The 20,041-nt window shown below is 36.9% G+C and overlaps 1 pseudogene; it reads right to left on the bottom strand.

Annotated features, from left to right (window-relative positions):
- The window catches only part of LOC141432716 (protein bric-a-brac 1-like), a 274,922-nt pseudogene extending 258,845 nt beyond the window's left edge, over nt 1–16,077 (bottom strand).
- Between the last annotated feature and the right edge of the window lie 3,964 nt (nt 16,078–20,041).

Genomic DNA, 20,041 nt, shown 5'->3' with positions numbered 1-20,041 from the left:
ATTCATCGAAAGGTTCACTGTCCCTGATTAACATAGGCTACTTGTTATCATGGGAAAGTGCAAAATTCCACGGGATCAAACGAAGTTACAACTAGTTTTAATCATTTGTTATATATAAGCGAGATAAATTATTGAGTTAAAATATAACGCACAAAATAATAACAACTAAAAATAAACGCATAAAATAAAGACCTAAGGCCTCTAAACATCATGTAGGGCCGATGACACGGTTAATATTAAATAGACTTCCTAGGTATTGTAGTGACTTACGTTAAGGCCTGATCTTTAAGAGATGTTTGAAACTATAAAAAACCGATCTATGGTGAGATCGTGAGAAAGTAATAATAAACATATCAATTTGGCGATCGATCAGCTTTCTCGTGATGCCCAACTGTTTATTAGATGGCAATATAAAGGATCGGCTAACTATAGGCAGCGTGCGCAACGGCCATATTTATTGAAATTACTTACAATTTGATTGTGGAGGGTAATGAGGGACTCGCAAGTCGGTAGCTCGGCTCGACTTAAAATTAAGGCAGCTTTTTGTTTGAAACTGCATGAATTAGATACATTATATGTAGACGATTTGCATGTATTACCCCACTTGGGGGCCCGTTACTGGATGAACCGCGAGCCCGCTATGGCTTTGCATTATATTGTTGACATTGTTTTTGATGAAACGTGTAGAGTGAGCATTTCTTTTGCACGGACGGGAACGTGGCGCCGAGGGGTAGGTGCTCGTTTGGTCATTCGAAAAGTAAATCTCTCAGCGGCGCGGATAAATTTGATTGTTTACAACAATATCACCGTTTATAATTAAACGATTAGTACCCAAGATAAGAAAAAAAAAAGAAAAGTATAAATTTATTCGCCAAATTTCGGCACAGCAAAAAGAAAAAAAATACAATTAAAAATAAGACAACCTTATTACACACTCTTACATACTAAAAAAGAAAGAAAAAGAAAAAGACATTGTGCCGAAAAAAGCAAAAAGGGCCACTCAGTGTGTTGCCACGGCAAGCCGCTGCGCTGGTTTTCAGTATGACCCTTTAACTTACAACTAAAGATTACGTGAGACTAAGATCACGTGAGATGAGAGACATGAGACCCATTTACATATTATAAAGCGTTAAGTTGCTGAAATGTACAAATAAGTATAACTACGATAATGACAGGAACTGTTTGTATGAATAAACAAAACACCTTGACAGTTTATTCTGATAATTACCTACTTACTGATTTATTTTTAGTAGGTAAGTACGCCAATTTTACATATCAAATGTTTTATTTATTAGGGTATTTTTAACTATTTCCAATATTATCATAACCTTAATAGTTATTTACGCTTAAGAATAACAAACAAGCACAAGTAGGTAAAGTAAGTAAACCAAAATCTGTCTACGGAGAAAAGACTATGGGCACTCGCGCAGTGAAGGTGAACCCAAAGATCCGCTTAGGTACGTTAATAGTAGGAAATATAGGAGTGGTTATAAGGTACGGCTAAATATGAAATCCTCTTTTTAGGCTTCAACGCAAATCGCGTTTGTAAATGTGCAAAATTAGATGAGGAAGAGACCCAAGAGCCTAGCCAAATTATTAAAATATCAAAATGCCTTGCTTATTGTTCATATTAACTGAAGCTCAAGAAAACACTATACCGCTTATTTCTCACTGCATTATTAGAAGAGGGTAGAAAGAGACGGTAAATGCGATCGCGAACGTTAGCGCGTTAGACAATACGGCCTCTGGTTTTTTGCCAAAACGACTCTTTTTTTCTTGTATCCACATCCACCTGCTACTCGTAATGTCTGTTATTAGATTTCACTTATTTTTATGGACAAAACATCTCAATAGAAGCTTGATCATTTTTACATCATGTTTTAATTGGAATAAACAGATAGAGGCCAGTATTTATACCTGATAAATATATGACATGAGGCCTTTTTGTCTAACACGCTTGTTTTCACTACTTCTTTCACACGGTATAAGACGAGGGTAGAAAGTGATGGTGAATGCAATCGCAAACGTCAGTGCATTAGACAATAAGGCCTAAGTGCCATGGTTGACAGCATATTTTATTTAGCCAGAATCAGAATCACTCTTGGCCAAATTGCTTACTGACTATTGATAGATCCTGGCAATGAGCAGCAGTAACTCACAGTGAGCACTACAGGGTTAACGGAAGGCAAAATATTTAATTGTAATTTGTGATCACGCTTGATTCACTCCATAGGCGCGGGAGTGGCCGCGGGAAGCCATTTAATTACCACCTATTCGCGCTCCACAGTAGCGACTGTCGATAATCTGATTAAATATCTGTTTAACTAAGTAAGTAATAGACATATGCGTGTATAATTTAAGTCTTATTATTATAATTAACTAAACAAGGTAACGCCTTTTTAGGGCCGAGCTCTTCTAGTGAACATGATCTCTCATCGAATTTAAGAACCGCGGTTTTTAGGGTTCCGGAGCCAAAATGGCAAAAACGGAACCCTTATAGTTTCGCCATGTCTGTCTGTCTGTCTGTCTGTCCGTCCGCGGCTTTGCTCAGAGACTATCAATGCTAGTAAGCTGTAATTTTGCACGGATATATAAGTAAACTTTGCCGACAAAATAGTACAACTAAAATTCAAAAACAATTTTTTTTAGGGTACCTCCCATAGACGTAAATGGGGGTGATTTTTTTTTCTCATATAATCCTATAGTGTGGGGTATCATTGGATAGGTCTTTTAAAACCATTAGGGGGTTGCTACAACGATTTTTCGATTCAGTGATTTGTTTGCGAAATATTCAACTTTAAAGTGCAAATTTTCATTAAAGTCGAGCGTCCCCCCCCCCTAAAATCTAAACCGGTGGGTGGAAAAATTTGAAAAAAATCAGGATGGTAGTAAGTATATCAAACTTTCAAGGAAAACTATAACGGCTAAGTTTGCTTAAGAACTATTAGTAGTTTATAAGTAAATAGCAGCCTAAGGTATAAAATATACCTAAACTTGGAAGATTCCGTATAAAATACGAAATCATTAGAAAAATATTACTTAATTTTTCCGTAATGGCTACGGAACCCTATTTTGGGCGTGTCCGACACGCTCTTGTTTTTAGATCTAGGAGCAGATGTTGACTATTTGTGGTGGTTCAAATAAATATGAAATCAATTTTAGTCCATGCAAATAAACTATTAAAACAGCTTCAATGTCTAATTAATTACTTAGGTGTTACATCGATTGGCGAGGAAAATAAATAATTAATGAGTTAGCTGGTTACCTTGCTAACTGGCTGGCTTTCACTAAATAAAAAACACTTTCCCTTCCACATCAACCCCCAGGTAAAAGTAGGTAAAACGACAATTCAGGTTGACATCTTGGCCGTGGTGTATGTATAATACATACACATACGGGCCAAGATAATTGTCCTCTAACTTGGTCCATACCATACCGACTCGCATAACTGTTGAAGTCATAATGTAATGACATGACTCTTTTTTCTCTGAATTCATTAGGTTATTGTTCTGACTGGTCATTTATTTCTTTTTTTTTTGATAAATTTACTGTTTATACGGAAAAAAGCTATACCTGACAAAAATTATGACAAACCTTCTCCTCTCCATTATGATTTTCGAATGAAATTATTCGACTATATGCGCTGCCCCCTCCAACGACATCGAACTTACCGACATTAGTTTCAAACCCTCTTCTTAAGCAACTAGCTGTGGTGATTATGACTTACCAAATGCCACACCGAAGCAAACGGCTTCCACTGTTTCGTTCGACCTGCAACCAAAATTGCAAAAATAATTTTCTCCCTAGTTTCAACAAATTGGTTAACTACGAAGTGAATTTGATCACCACGGGCGGCTCGCATATTATTTTTTACAATTTAAAACGCTTTAATAACATATTAGAACCCGCAGAGAACGCCCTGTGGTCTACGAGAGGGCTCCGAGTAACGCTCTCGACGGGGCGTCGCGACAATGTGCAGATACAAATGCAATCTGGCGGTTTGTAGGCGGAATGAACTCTCTAACACCCTCTTTAAACGTATTGCAACACTTGGGCTCGAGCATCTTAAAATATGAATTAATACTTAACTAGTCCTTTCACCGACTTGATGACTGTTCTCAGTAAATTTCGATTGTCGGTTAAATTTACTTTGAATACTATATTTTAGATAGAACTTGGATGACCAGATCTGTGACACCAAAAACTACTTTGCAATAAGAAGAAGCTAGAACGGTGCCGAATTGACGCGGGTCCTCCAGAGGTTGGTACCTGCTAGGTCTAGAAAAAAAATCACTGTAAATATTCTATTTGGACGCCTTCGACAAATGACAGTCGACAAAATCGACCGAAGTGCTCATTATTCAGAAAAAAAGAAGTAATTTAAGGCAAATAAGTGAAACGAGGCTTGAGAGGAAGGGGACATAGGTCGCTTAGCCCATAGATTGTGGCATTGTAGAATTGTTGTTCCTATCTAAAGATGATTCTCATCACGACCATGTACATCAAATGAGTTTTCTCTGGCTAAATTCTAAACCCACAACATGCAAAAACTGTACGTCTAAACATTTGAACATCTCTGCAATTTTTTTAAAACGTTTATCGAATCATAAATGCATGTTACATTCATAAACAAGTTAAATATAGTTATGTAGCGAGCGAGCAGCATGTACGATTCCAGCTCGGACCGTATAATTCTATCTCATAAATTTTACCCACAAATAATACATATTGGAGTGCAAATCGCGTTCTGATTGATGCCAAGAACTTGAAGGAAACGGCGCACTCAGCTTTATTAGGTATACCTACCTACAATCCTTCGACTCTGTACCTTCTTCCTACATTGCAATTTACCATGACATTTATGTAAATCTTTACTAATATTAACCAGGTAAACTTCGTTTATTTGTTTGTTTGTTGGACATCTCAAAATCCATTAAACTGTATTAAAAAAAATCTTTCACTACTAAAAAAGCAACACTGTCTCTGGTTAAAATACTCTACTTCGATCTCGAGAAAAGCAAATTTTCAGCGGGACAGAACACTCATAGACTAAGTTGCCGGCAACAGTCAGAGAATATATAATGGGATCAAGCAAAAAGTAACTTTCTGTGTAAGAAAAATTGTAAGTACAATAATTATTTTCAATAATATACCTACTCAAATATGCTCTAATGCGTATCGACGTGTCTATAAAATAATGTCTTGTGCCGGCCCGTGAGACTAATTGTAACCAACAGGGCAGGCAATGTGTCTTACAATAAAATATAAAATAAAATATGCATGTTAAATTATAATAAAAACCAATTCAGATAGACGGAGAAACAAACAAAGAGCTTGGATTGCTAAACAAAAACTAAGTTATGGATATACTCCGACGTGACGCGCCTTATGTAAGTTAGTGCCAGTCTAACTACATTAAATTAACTAATAAATATTTCATGTAAGATAAATAGACTCAAATTATGGTGTTATAAATAAATTGTTGTTGAGGATATTATGCGCCAGCGCGTCGGCTATTACTGCCCGGCAGTGACAGCCGATCAGCAATAGTGCATTTTAAACACTCCCACGAACCGACTCAGAGCTGCGTTTTCATTGCATTTTAAATAATATTTTACGAAGTAAGTACCTCCTCACTATTCCTTGGGGTACACGGCTACAAATCAAGTGTTTTGGGAAGATTAGACATTAAAATTACACATTAAAACGTTTACTCACATCTTTTATGTGTCTAGAACAAATAAAAATTGAGTCGGCACACACCACATAATGCTTTAACGTTTGTTGGCAATTCCACCGATGCCTACTAGTGGACCGCCGGATCGTTCTGCCATCCATATCCCGACTGCTCGGGCCGACCCGACTCGGCCTCCCTACAGCCCGTCATTAAACTTTAGTATTTATAAACATAAAATATAATTTCCCCGTCAGATGGAATTTATTTATTGTATAAAAGAACGGGCGTACCTGTAACATGTAATTTTTATCGTATTAAGGATGAATACTCACTAAACATTAATATATTGTTGCGAACATTAAATACAATAGTTAGCGAAGAAAATAATGATTGATTTGATACCTTTTGAATATATTTATGATGTTATTTACCTATACATATCTAACTAGCAGGAATGAGATGCAAAAGTTTTACTAACGAATTTTAAGGCTTAATAAATGTAGGTCAAGTTTATTAATAATAATAATTATTACAGTAGTCCATTAGTTGAGTAAGTGCCATTGAACGCTAACTTTACTCATCATACCGTCAATGACCGTTTTATTAAAATTCTACCACGACACAGAAACAAGCCGTTATGATGGTGATTCCTACTTAATTTACTAAATCTCATAGACACTTGATGTATCAGAGGAATAGCAGGCGTGTTGCCAGATTTTGTAAAAAAGCTCAGTTCATGCATGAGAGCACATGGAGGTCCCTATATCGTGTTCGGAAACACTGACGCGGAAGCTGATCCTACGGTGCTGAAGTGAGAGATGCGCAATAAGATAAAAAGTGAGGCAGGCTTGCGCATGCGCCCTGAGGATTCCGTACTTTATTTTGTACTTAGTAGAACTAAAAAAAATGTACCTAATTACTTATACTGCTATAGAATGGAATTCGCTTCCGTCGCCTGTGTTTCCGCATTAGAAGGTAAGAATTTAGAGTTATCCAAGGTCAAAGTGAATAGAAATAAATTGAACCCGTGAGCCATTCTTCGGGACATCTCTACATCATCGGCTGAAATAGTTAGAAGTCAATCGCTGGTTAGTTTTAAGTAATAAAAATAAATCACAGTACTTCCATTTAAAAAAAAAGTACTGATAGCCTACTGATGGCGAAAATGAACTGTTCTTGTGAGAAATGAAATAGTACATTGTGTCTTAAGGGCGGTAAATGAGGAATTACGAATTTACGAACGAGAGTATTAGAAGCCTGAAGTCGAAGACTGAGGGCTTTAATGAGTCGATGTTCGTAATCCTAGTACCGCCCGAGCGACATACAACGTTTTTCATCACATTTGCGACGACACTGTTCACGAGCACGTGTGGTGAAAATTAGGGATTTTCAGCCTTTTTGACGATCTAGCTATAGAGTCTAGGCTGTAGATATTTGCAAAGTTTTATGTAGGTAGTCCTTAAATGCATGCTTGCTTGCTCTATTTCTTGTACATGTGGGAGTATGCTTGCTTGATCTGTTGTTTGTATGCTTGCTTGCATCATTTCTTGCAAAATGACTGGCTCACTCGGTTACATATTTGAATATCGAAAATTAAAATACCTACGGTTAAAATGACGATTTTCAAAATATCGATAACTAAAATTTCGGCTGTATAGAAATATCGAAAATTCAAATAACGAAAGTTTATATTGTCGAATGGTAAGATAACCTACGTCCAATATATCGAAAATCTATATATAATTATCTACAAAAGTGACATCGAAAGATATAAATATCGAAGTACAAAGTATCGAAGTACAGAGTATCGAATATCCTATGTGTGAACTATCACGTGACAGGGTCGACTGAGCTCCTACTCCGACCAGTTGAGGCGCTTCGCGCCTTGACGCAATACTAACCTAACCTAACTTATTGAACAATAGAGACATAATCAGTAAAATAATGAATTACCAAAATATTTGGTTCGGTTAGGTTAGAACTGTGACCACAACAAAGCGATGGGTCCTATGTATAAGGGCCAAAGTGATTTTTTTTCAATTTTGAGTTTTGTGCGTTATAAGCTATATATTTAGACTAGCTTTTGCCCGCGGCTTTGCTCGCGTTTAATTTGGAGTAACATACATTTACTTTCTGCGATCCTTTTTTCGTGTTTTGATTAATTTTCCGGAGGATTATATGGAAATACAAATACAGACAGATTTTCTTTTATACAGATGGTGCAAATTTAATAATACAAAAATCGACCTACATACGTAATTAATTATGATTCTTACCAACTTTGAAACCCTGCTTCGCTGATCCAGGGTTGGAATTTTAGAAAACGTTAAAGTACATACTACGCGTTTCTTTTGCCCGCGACTGCATACACGATATAGGATTATATCCCGAGAAATTGTAAAGTCCCCGCGGGACATGAATTACTGTTATGATCTATTTTAATATTCTTACTTGTCGATAAGAGACACATTGTAGCTTTCTATTATTGTAATCATTTTGAAAATCTGCCTCAAAATTGAAATTTATTTTTATTCTGCGGAAAGTTTGCAATTTTTTTTAAACTAAGTAGTCTAATGTCAATCAGGGATAGTGTATCTTTCTATTGATAAAATAATTATTTAAATCAGCTCAATAGTTTCAGAGATGACCCCCAACAAACAAAGAAACAAACAAAGTTGAGATATTTTCCTATTCTTTCTATTTCTCAAATCTTTGCCCTAGTGCACCTATGCATTACTTTAGGTCCATCTATGCAAAATTTCACACCGTAGCATGCTGAACGGTTGTGTTGCTCTGAAGATGAGCTCTGGTTGAGTTCGAAACGCGTTAGTGTAAAGTGGTGGTGGTGATAGGTGGATTTGTGTGATTTGTGTGTTCTTACAGTATGGAGGTGGAGGAACTGCATGAACACACATTGCATGGGCACAAAAGTAGCTATCATAAAGGCCGCGGGTGGGCAAAGTAATTGTGTCAGCTCGTTGAACGTACATGTAAAATTTCGTATTTATGCTATCAGCCCTTGAGGAGTTCCGTCATCAGCAGACGACCCTGGCTGCAGCATCAGGCGGTGTATATCATATAAACGCATTGTCATTGAAATTTAACAATCATGTAAAGTCTTTTGCGTGTGCCATCAACTTTTGAGGAGTTCCCTTCTACGGAGACGATCCTCGCCAGGATGCGCAGGATGTCACTGCTAAATAATTGTTACCAGATTTACATCAGTTTGCCAAATCTCCAGTCCCCAGTTTTCTTGGTTTAGCTTATGCGTTTTCTGATTCAATTGATAAGTAGGTATATATCCTCTAATCCTCTTTATTCGTTTTATCCCGTGGGATATTCGGAAAATCTTTGAAACAGTTTTTACTTACCTGCATGCCAAATTTGAAGTTTCTAATATTTACAATTAAGAAATTAAGGAATTGAAGCGAAAATCCCTACCCCGTAGGAATTTTGATAAATCCTGAAAATTGTTTTTAGCTGTTAGTATTACCTACTTGCTCGCCAAATTCGAAGTCTCTAATAATTATAGTTACGGTAAAAGAGTCAATAATTGAAAGTGAAAATACAAATCCCATTTATTCACTATCCGGTGGGAATTTCGTAAAATCCTGTAAAGTGTTTTTAGCTGTTAGTATTACCTACTTGCATACCAAATTTGAAGTTTCTAATAATTATAGTTACTGAAATAGGGCCATTTCGAAGTGAAAATATAAATCCCATTTATTCCCTATCCCGTGGGAATTTCGAAAAATCCTTTCTTAGTGCGCGTCTACACTTATTAAGGAACATATATTCCAAATTTCAAGTTTCTAGCCCCAGTGGTTTGGGCTGTGCGTTGATCTAGAAGTCAGTCAGTCAGTCAGTCAGTTTCTTCTTTTATATATACTAGCTTTTGCCCGCGGCTTCGCTCGCGTTAAATTTGGGGTAACAATTAACATACATTTATATTCTGCGATCCTTTTTTTCGTGTTTTGATTAATTTTTTGGAGGATTTCATGGAAATATAAATACAGTAAGACGTTGTTTTAGACAAATGGTGCATATTTTGGAATTCAAAAATCAATCTACATACGTAATTAATCATTCATAATTCGTACCAACTCTGAAACCCTGTTTCGCTGGAACGTTAAAGACGTTAAAGTACTACGCGTTTTTTTTTTTGCCGCCGACTTCCTACACGATATAGGATATAGGATTGTATCTCGAGAAATTGTAAAGTCCCCGCGGGACATGAATTACTGTTATGATCTATTTTAATATTCTTAATTGTCGATGAGAGACATATTGTAGCTTTCTATTATTAAAATAATTTTGAAAATTTGCCCCGAAATTGAATTCACTTATTTTTATTCTGCGGAAATTTTGCATAAAAAAAAAGTCTGTCCATCAGGGATATTGTAGCTTTCTATTGGTAATAGAATTATTTAAATCAGCTCAGTAGTTTCAAGGATTACCCCCAACAAACAAAGACACAAACAAAGTTGAGATATTTTCCTATTCCATGGGATTTTCTAAAAATCTTTCCCTAGTGCACCGCTCTATTACCGTTAGTCCATCTATGCCAATTTCAAGTCTCTAGCACCAGTAGTTTTGGCTATGCGTTGTCTGTCAGTCAGCCATTCATGGTACTGTTCAGGTAGAGTTAGGTATACAATTATAAATAAATCAACCCTGAAATTGAATTCACTTTTAGCTATCCCGCGGGAGTTGTACGTTTTCCCGGAGAACAGTAGCGTATGCCAATCAGGGATAATGTAGCTCCCATTTGGTAAAATATACCTATTTTTAAATCAACCCCAATGATGAATTTACTTAAGTATTTCAATCTTGCGGGAATTTTGCATTCTTCTGTAGTTAAGCAGCCTATGTTAATCAGAGGATGGGAATTTTGGATTTTCCGAAAAAAAAGTGGCCTATGTCAATCGAGGATAGTCATATCATATGAAAGAATTTTTAAAAGCAGTGCCAAAGTTGAATTTACTTATTTCTATCCCGCGGGAATTTTACATTTTCCTGGAAAAACGTATCCTATGTCAATCAGGAATACTGTAGCTTACTTTTGTTGAAAGAACTTTTAAAATCAGACCCGAAGTTGCATTCAGTTTTTTCTATCCCATGGGAATTTTGCAATTTCCCGAAGAAAAAGTAGCCTTTGTCATTTGGGGATAGTCATATCACATAATATGTAAGAATTTTTTAAATCAGCTCCGTAATTGAATTAATTTATTTCTATCCCGCGGGAATTTTGCATTATCCCGGATAAAAAGTAACCTATGTCAATCAAGGATAGTGTAGCTTACTAACGGTGAAAGAATTTTTAAAATCGGCTCAATAGTTTCAGAGATTCGACTACAAACAAAGAAGCGAAAAAAGTTTAGGTATTTCCCTATCCCGTGGGAATTTCGAAAAATCCTTTCTTATCTTATCTTAGAAATATATTCCAAATTTCAAGTTTCTAGCCCCAGTGGTTTGGGCTGTGCGTTGATCTATAAGTCAGTCAGTCAGTCAGTCAGTCAGTTTCTTCTTTTATATATATAGATAAGAAGAGAAGAAGATAGTGGAACAAAAAAACACTGTTATTTAATTATTTTTCACTGACGTAAAATGGCCGAACTAGATGCAATTTTAACGTAAAAGGGCTAAACGTACGTTTGATACTTTTACGCGGTAAATCCCGGGGTGGTTTTTTTTATCTGTGGGCATAACTGTCATTTAGGTCCTTGTACGTCAAGCGGACCGCCGCTACCCCGATGTCACATCGTAATGTGATTCTATAACTTTTTTTAAATTTCTCCAAGAATCTTGGGTAACGTATTTTTTTACCAAAGATTGTAAAGTTGAACGCGTATAAGAGCCAAACACAAGTTTATTTCTCGGAAATTCACTTATATGGGCGTATGTACAATAACTATTAATGAAAAAATATTTTATTAAAATTTATTCGTTTTGGTTGAAAGACAGAGTACTATTAGCTAGTGTGCCAAATTTTAGAAGTCTCTGATACACCATCTCTGAGTTACGACAGTTTTTGACTTTGAAAGCCCGTTCTGTAAATTAAATATTTTACACTTAAGCCCTTCTACGTAGGATCCATCGAGTACGAGCCGAGCGAGCGAAGCGAGCGGGCCGCGGCAGCAGCTAGCGAGTGCTAAAAATGACTTGGTTATGTAAAATAAATGTTATTAAGAGAAAGGAGCAATGAATAAAGCAGATTTGTATGTACATTAAAATATGTAAAAAATTATAACTTAGACATAACGGTTATCGACATTTTTACCCATTCGATATTTTAATCAATCGACATTTAAATCTTAGACATTTTAACTATAGGTAAGTATAATAACTTTCGATATTGTGATACAACACAATCGATATTTTTATTTTCGATATTTTGAACATCGACATTTTAACCGTAGGTATTTTAATTTTCTATAATATTAATACGGAACCGGTCATTCACAAGCTTGCTTAGATGCTTGCTTGCATGCTTGAATGCAGCCTTGAATGCATGCTTGCTTGCACTATTTCTTGCATAATTACAATACATAATTGCTTAATTACTTGAAAATGTGGGTCTTATGGTTCACTCGAAGGAAGCCGCAGGTAAAAGCTAGTAACTTATAACGGAGTATCTACCGCCATCTATTGCAGAACAATGGCAGCGGTTGAATAGCGGTTGGAAAGTTGGCGGCGAAGTGAGCTTCTGTTATACTTACTTATGGCACATCGTTTTAGCGAGATGGCGACAGTGGACGCGTATCTACGTTAGCGTTAGCATGCTGCTAACTTAAATCACACAACGTTAAAATTAGGGTTGTTTGTGGGGTTGATTCGCGAGAGGGCTCACCAAGGGCTCACTGAAATGCGTGCCGAATACAAATATACGTATACACAGTCAAGCTAAGATTTAATGCCCTTCTTTTGGGTGTTTTTCTTAGTGTACCTTTAGGTAGGCGACAATCTTCCTAGCTAGCAGCTTCCCAAAATTTTAACAACAAAAATATCTGCAAAAAAGTGGTTGTTTACAAATTGAATGGATGCTAACCCCTTAACAAAATAAAATTCAAAATCAGTTCAATAACGATGGAGTAACAAATATAAATAAAATTATTATCTTTCGCATGAAATTCTCATCTCCTGTGTTAAAGTCGGTTATAATCATATCACACACATATTATTAATTGATAAAAGACTTAGTATGTAACGTACTTAGTATATTTTAGTTTCAACAAACTTAATCGTAAAATTTGCGATATGAAACCGTACCTACTCATAAATGAAAAAACAGAATTTCAGAAACGAGATTTATGTTTTTTGCTGTACGTAGGTAGGTACGTTGAAAATTTTGTTCCTTTTTAGCTCCCGTCTAGTATTCCTGCACTGTCCCACCTACCCATCTACGCTTATTCACTATGGTCTCGTGTATTGCATCGCCAAAGAGCAGTTACGTCTATGCAGAGGTGTCAACCGATTTTCTGAATGAGATTAGTCCAAGAATAGGTTTTTTAAACTACCTACCCGTAATTCAGGACGTTTGTCTTTACTTTTCCGTTTAGGTTGCCAAGCTTTCCAAAAAGGTACAAATTGCTCTCACAAGATTGCATTATTTCTAAATTATTTCACAAGATATTTTACAACAAGAAAATGATAGGTAATAAAAGAGTAGCAGGTTTACTAGAAGTTATATGTATACGTAATAAAAATACCCAATAACTTCAGTTTGAAAGATTAACTTTAAGTTAACTTAAATTATTGGGCATTTTCACTTTAAATGACGCAACATTTTTTTTTCAGAATTAGGTAATCCTGGGTTCTCCTTACTCAGAACCATGAACAATATTGATTTTGAAGAAGAAAAAAAACGTCCTCAATTTTTCATAAAAAAAATTGTGTCCATTTCGTAACGACCCATATAGGTACTTATATGAAAAAAAAAAACACAAAACTGACAAATAAATCAATCGCAGATGTATCTAGCTGAGTAAGGAGAATACAGAATTACCTAATTCTGAAGAAAAAAGTATTTTGCGCCATTTACCTAAATTAAAAATGCCCTATTATAAATTGTATCTTTTTCATTTGATAGTCAGTCATAAATTACCTGATTTTGGACCCCTAAAGCTCTGAATCCGAAAAATGCAAAAAAAGAGCACATTGGGACGATTAACTGGTGAAAACTTTTTGAGGAAAGACTTTCTGGAGTACGTGCCGCTTGCCGCAAAAATAGTTACTTAAGTATTTTTTTAACACGAAGTCTACCATTATCATTACTACCGAGACATGCGGCAGTGGATGGAAACTATCTATCCACTGAGTTGGATTGGTCACGAAGGCTAGCAGATATGCCACCAAAGAGTCCAAATGTCATCACTAGGACAACAATAACTCCATGTAGGTACCTATCTGAATATTCGGTATTAATTTTAAAGTCACACTGTGCATTAATTTTCAAAACCTGTTACTAAAGTTGACAGCATTTGTACTTTATTAAAGCTTATGAAATATGAAAATCGTTTTTTATAAAATACTTATACGTAGGTATCTACCAATTGGAGGTCAAAGGGCGGGATTCATAAAAAAAAAACTATACAAGTTAGGCTTCTAGTTGATTGAACCACAATCCTTGCAAATTAGCACTAGTATTACCGCCTTCAAGGAATAGGTAGAATTACTTGTAACTCTGTAGAGAAGAGTAGTTGTTTTATAAGTACTTGTAGGTATAGGTAAAAAACGTTTCTGACTGAAAAACTGTAATTTGATTGCGATCGCGAGCATCAGCAACGTTAGGCAATACGGCCTCAACTGTACGAGTATGTAATAGTGCACAGAATTGATATGGGACTTAAGTCATTTTTCGAATATGGAAAGTCGAACTTATCTATACGGAACGGACACGCTACTACTACATATATTCAGGTCATCTTCTTAGGTTTTTTTCTTATGGGCGCTCTACACTTAGTCCGCGGATCACGGCGCGATTTCGCGGAGCGAACTTGTCGCGAATTTAACAACGACTCTACACTCGCAATGGTTCGCGGTATTTTCCCAGTTATGTTCGCAACGTCGCAACGTTAAATGTAATGGACGTTGAAGTAGCTGTTGCTGTGTCCCTAACTTTATGCGCGTTAGCGTACTACAACTATGTACATATTAAAAATAAAACGCAAATTAAGAAACGGTGGAGAAAACGAAGGTGGTGGATGACATTCAAGTATCCATCGTAATCGATTTTTTCACCAATTTCACAACGACGGTGCAGGTTCAAACACTCGAACGACTCAAACAATACTGACCGTCGCGGACTGCGAGTGTGGAGTCATGCACGTTCGCGTCGCGTTCGCGCTTCGCGCTCCCTTTGACGCGGGACAAAAAACCGACCAAAATTGGGGAACAAAGCGCGAAACCGCGAAGAATATGCGAAACGGCTCTACACTTAGAGTTCGCGCCCCTTCGCAGCCATTGCGCGCGATCCGCGGGCTAAGTGTGGAGCGGGCTTTATAGGTTGGCATGTCTGCGCGCGCGCTGTTCCCCGCGACGACCGACCTACCTGGGAGGCGGCGCGGCGGCGCCCGGCGGCGTCCGCGTCCCTTTCGCTCAAGGCTACCTGCCTCCACCCAGACATGAACCTTAACTACGATTCCCTACGTTCCACTACACATTATTGTCTATTTAAACTTGTGTGCCGACTAATCGAGCCTTTGTAAATTTGTAGCAAGACTAAAGAACATTTAATAAAGCGGTCAATATTAAATCACACAAATGTCAGTAGGTATGTAGGAATCTATACGTACCTAACTCATATTTCATTCTACCTATGTTGTCAATGGATCCCGCTAAGGACATGCAATAAATATGTTTAAATAATAGGTACCTATAGGTGTAGAACAATTTTAAGCTAAGCAGACTCTACCTACTCATATAAATATTTATAGTATTTATGCTGGCAAAAGGTAAAAAAAATACTGTACAAATCACTATCAGTCACAAGATTGCACTGCATTGGTGATCAAATATGAAAGCTCACGTTTAATTAACTTTTTAAGTATAATATGAAATTCTTGCTCTCATATTTTTGAACATCTTAGCTGTTCTGAAATATTTGATGGCCAATACAAAGTGCTTCTAAATGTCAAATTGCTCCTGTCACATCACATGCTCCGTCACAACAAATATTCTGCTTACACTGCGCGCGACATATAGTGGCGGCACCACTCACTGCAGCATACACGAAATGGATAGGTACTTTTGTCGCTTAAAAACCAGTCGAGTAAGAACCTGTCAGACAATTAGCTAAAAGTTTGTAAAACTTACCTTATTGCCAATCCACGGGCACTGTTAGTCACGACACTACTTATTCAATATTCACTTGAAGGGGTTTTGAAACGTGCGTAGGCGTCGGCGCTGGGCCTTGAATCATAACGGAATATAATCCGGCGTCGGGCGGCTCCGCAGCGCCGCGGCGCGCCACGGCGACCCTGCGCAACTCCGAGACGCTGCGCCCGCGCCGCGCGCCGTCGCCGCGTCGCAAACAGGCCCCAGACCTTGTCCAGACAAGACGTCCCTTCTGCCGCTCCTCGGCTCGGCCTCACCACACACAGTATAACAAGGCTCGGCGCTATGTACCTACCCACAATGCGTACTTACGTTTAAGTCATATTTTACTCGATCTTGTAATCTTAATAGGCGTGCACATGGAATTTATGTATTTTGAGGCGACACCCCATCCCATCAGAATAAAAGTTAATTAACTACTTACTATGCAATTTCCCGGGATAAAAAGTAAAAACTGTCCTATGTGTCCGGGACTCAAACTATCTGTGTACCGAATTTCATCTAAATCAGTTCAGCGGTTTTGACGTGATGGAGTAACAAACAAAAAGACTTACAAACTTTCGCATTTATAATATAAGTGGGATAGGTCGGTATAGGGACAAACCAAAGAAAACATCAAATCGGAAATAATTGCTACAAAAGATTTTATTGTTTCAATGACTTCATTTGTAGCCCAATTAGGACTAAATAAGTATCTTAGTTTTTTTCCTTTTGGCGTTACTTTTCTACCCCCCACCACATATATGCACAATTGGAAGGGGAAAACCTAGGATAGTCATTTTGGGCAACAAATGACGCCGTTAAAACAATAAAACCTTTTGTAGCAAATTACTTCCGATTTCTATTTCATTCCTCTTGGCTTAAAATAGCAGCCTATGTTTTAAAATACATATCTCTATATATATAAAAGAAGAAACTGACTGACTGACTGAATAATAGATCAACGCACAGCCCAAACCGCTGGGCCTAGAAACTTGAAATTTGGTACAGGGGTTCATTTTATGATGTAAGTGAGCACTAAGAAAGGATTTTTAGAAATTCATCCCCTAAGGGGGTGAAATAGGGGGGTGAAGTTTATATGGAATTTTCTCATTTCTGGACTTATAAGTATAAAAAAAGGTTTATAAGTTCTCGGTTACAATTAAAAAATATCTGTGTAATTGAAATGGATAAAATTCCCCCCTTAAGGGGTAAAATGGGGGAGGTAAAGTTTGTATGGAAATTTTCTCATTTCTGGACTTAGAAGTATTAAAATTGGTGTATAAGTTCTTGATTACAATTTAAAAATATCTGTGTAAGTGAAATGGATAAAATTCCCCCCCCCTAAAAGGGTAAAATGGGGGGTAAAGTTCGTATGGAAATTTTCTCATTTCTGGACTTAGCATTATGAAAATTGGTATACAGGGTCCTAATTAAAAATAAAAATGATCTGCGTAGGCAAAGATAAAGAAAGAAGAAGTAGCTTTCGACTTATTAGGGGGGAGTTTCTATGAGACTTCCTTATTTCTAGACTAAAAGTATGGCTGGTCACAATTTAAAATGATCCGTATGGTGTTGGCGACTTCAATAGGGGAGGGGGTTTTTCATACAACATGTACTCATAAAATGTGGAAATTAAATTGATATTTAAAATGATGTGTGAAATAAATTTGCAAATAATTATGCAGTAGGTACGTACCTAACTTAAAAATTACTCATCGGGTTGTGCATAATAAAATCAATAATATTAATATAAGCGTATTTTTTGTGGGATTATCCGTTCTTATTTATCTTTTACCTAATTTACAAAATATTATGCACAGTACAATTTCGAACATAATACTTCGGGTAAAAATGTTGTTTATAGCGAAGTACTTTAGTAAACTGTTACCACAGAATAACTAATAGTACTACCGTACTGTTACCTATCGTTTACGGCAGCACTTCGCTATGCACACAGATACAAATGTCACAATTATAACGGGGGTTAATTAAAACATATGCCCTGATAACTAAAATACACGCGGACGAAGTCGCGGGCAAAAGCTATTACTTACATACTTGAAAAATTCCGTACATACAAAACACAAAATCCTTAGGCCGCCTGTAGACTTGCGGTGTTGTATGGCTTACAATGAATGTGTGTAGATGCACCGGACACTTGTCCGGCGACTTAATTGTCCGTTGCATGTACCTACACACATTTATATCTATATTGTTGTAAGCCATACAACACCGCAAGTCCGGCAAAAAATGCATGTCGGCAAAAACATATGTCTAAAAGTGGCCTTAGAAAAATATTACTTACCTACTTGTCCACTTACCACTTACCGCTTTTTTTGTAACCTTTTTAGGGTTCCGGAGCCAAAATGGCAAAAACCGAACCCTTATAGTTTCGCCATGTCTGTCTGTCTGTCTGCCTGTCCGTCCGCGGCTTTGCTCAGGGACTATCCATGCTAGAAAGCTGTAATTTTACACGAATATATAGATAAACTATGCCGACAAATTTTTTTAGGGTGCCTCCCATACACGTAAAGTGGGGGTGATTTTTTTTCTCATCCAACCCTTTAGTGCGGGATATCGTTGGATAGGTCATTTAAAGCCATTTTGGGGTTGCAATAACGATTTTTTGATTAAGTGATTTGTTTGCGAAATATTCAACTTTAATAAAGTGCAAGTTTTCATTAAAATCGAGCGCCCCGCACTCTAAAATCTAAACCGGTGGGTAGAAATATTTGAAAAAATTCAGAATGATATTTTAAGTATATCAAACTTTCAAGGAAAACTACAACGGTTAAGTTTGCTTAAGAATTAGTAGTTTAAGAGTAAATAGCAGCCTAAGGTATAAAATATACCTAAACTTGGAAGATTCCCTATAAAATACGAAATCCTTAGAAAAATATTACTTATTTTTTCGTAATGGCTACGGAACCCTATTTTGGGCGTGTCCGACACGCTCTTGGCCGGTTTTATTGTATTTCCTTTTTGCATAATAAGGAGTATAAACAAACAAACTTGTATAATACGGATAGTATGGTTTTTAACGGCTACGGAACGCTAACTTGAGCGTGTCCGACACGCTCGAATCTTGGTCGGTTTTTAGGGTTCCGTAGCCTACTAGGAACCCTTATAGTTTTACTATGTCTGTCCGTCTCTGTCTGTCCAGCCGCGGCTAAGCTCAAGAGACCGTTAGTACTAGAAAGCTGTAAATTGGCATTCATATCAGTCACGCCGACAGTAGTAAAATAAAAAAAAAATTGTAAAGAGGGGGTGATTTTTTTTTCTAGACTACCCTGTAGTGTGGGGTATCGTTGGATATGTCTTTTAAAATGGGTTTCCCAGCAGATTTTTCGATTCAGTGATCAGTTTGCGACATATGCAGAGTGCAAATTTTCATTAAAATCGAGCGTCCCTCAATTCCTCTAAAATCTACTGTTGGGAGGATTTTTTTTTAATTAGTAAAATTATATATTTATATAACGACTTAGATTGCTTGAGAATTATTTGTAGTTTAAGAGTAAATAGCAGCCTAAGGTATAAAAAATACCTAAAATTGGAAGATACCGTGCACAATACGAAATCATTAGAAAAATATTACTTGATTTTTAGGGTTCCGGAGCCAAAATGGCAAAAACAGAACCCTTATAGTTTCGTCAAGTCCGTCTGTCTGTCTGTCTGTCGGTCCGTCCGTATGTTACAGGCATTTTACTCGAAAACTGCAAGATGTAAGTATATCAATGAAATTTGGAGTACAGATGTCTTGTCAAAGCCGCTATTTAGTTTTGTAGTTAAATTACAAAAATAAATATTTATAGGGCGGGCACTCCATACACGTAACAGAAATAGAAAAAAAATTGTCCAAAAAATATGCAAAGAATATGGAAAGGTAACGCTTAATAAATACTTTCAACGAAAATTGGTTTCAACATGATCGGATAAGTACCTATACCGTTTTTGAGTTATTGCCGAAAAACTGCGCTTCTCAACAAAAGGACATAAGTGCCGTGAATATACGCTCTTTTTCTGGTAATAGATTTTTGGACCAATGCC

The sequence above is a fragment of the Choristoneura fumiferana genome, chromosome Z (assembly GCF_025370935.1).
Source record: "Choristoneura fumiferana chromosome Z, NRCan_CFum_1, whole genome shotgun sequence".
Taxonomy (NCBI): Eukaryota; Metazoa; Arthropoda; class Insecta; order Lepidoptera; family Tortricidae; genus Choristoneura; species Choristoneura fumiferana.
The sequence above is the reverse complement of the archived record's forward strand: the minus strand, read 5'-3'. Positions and strand labels throughout refer to the sequence as shown.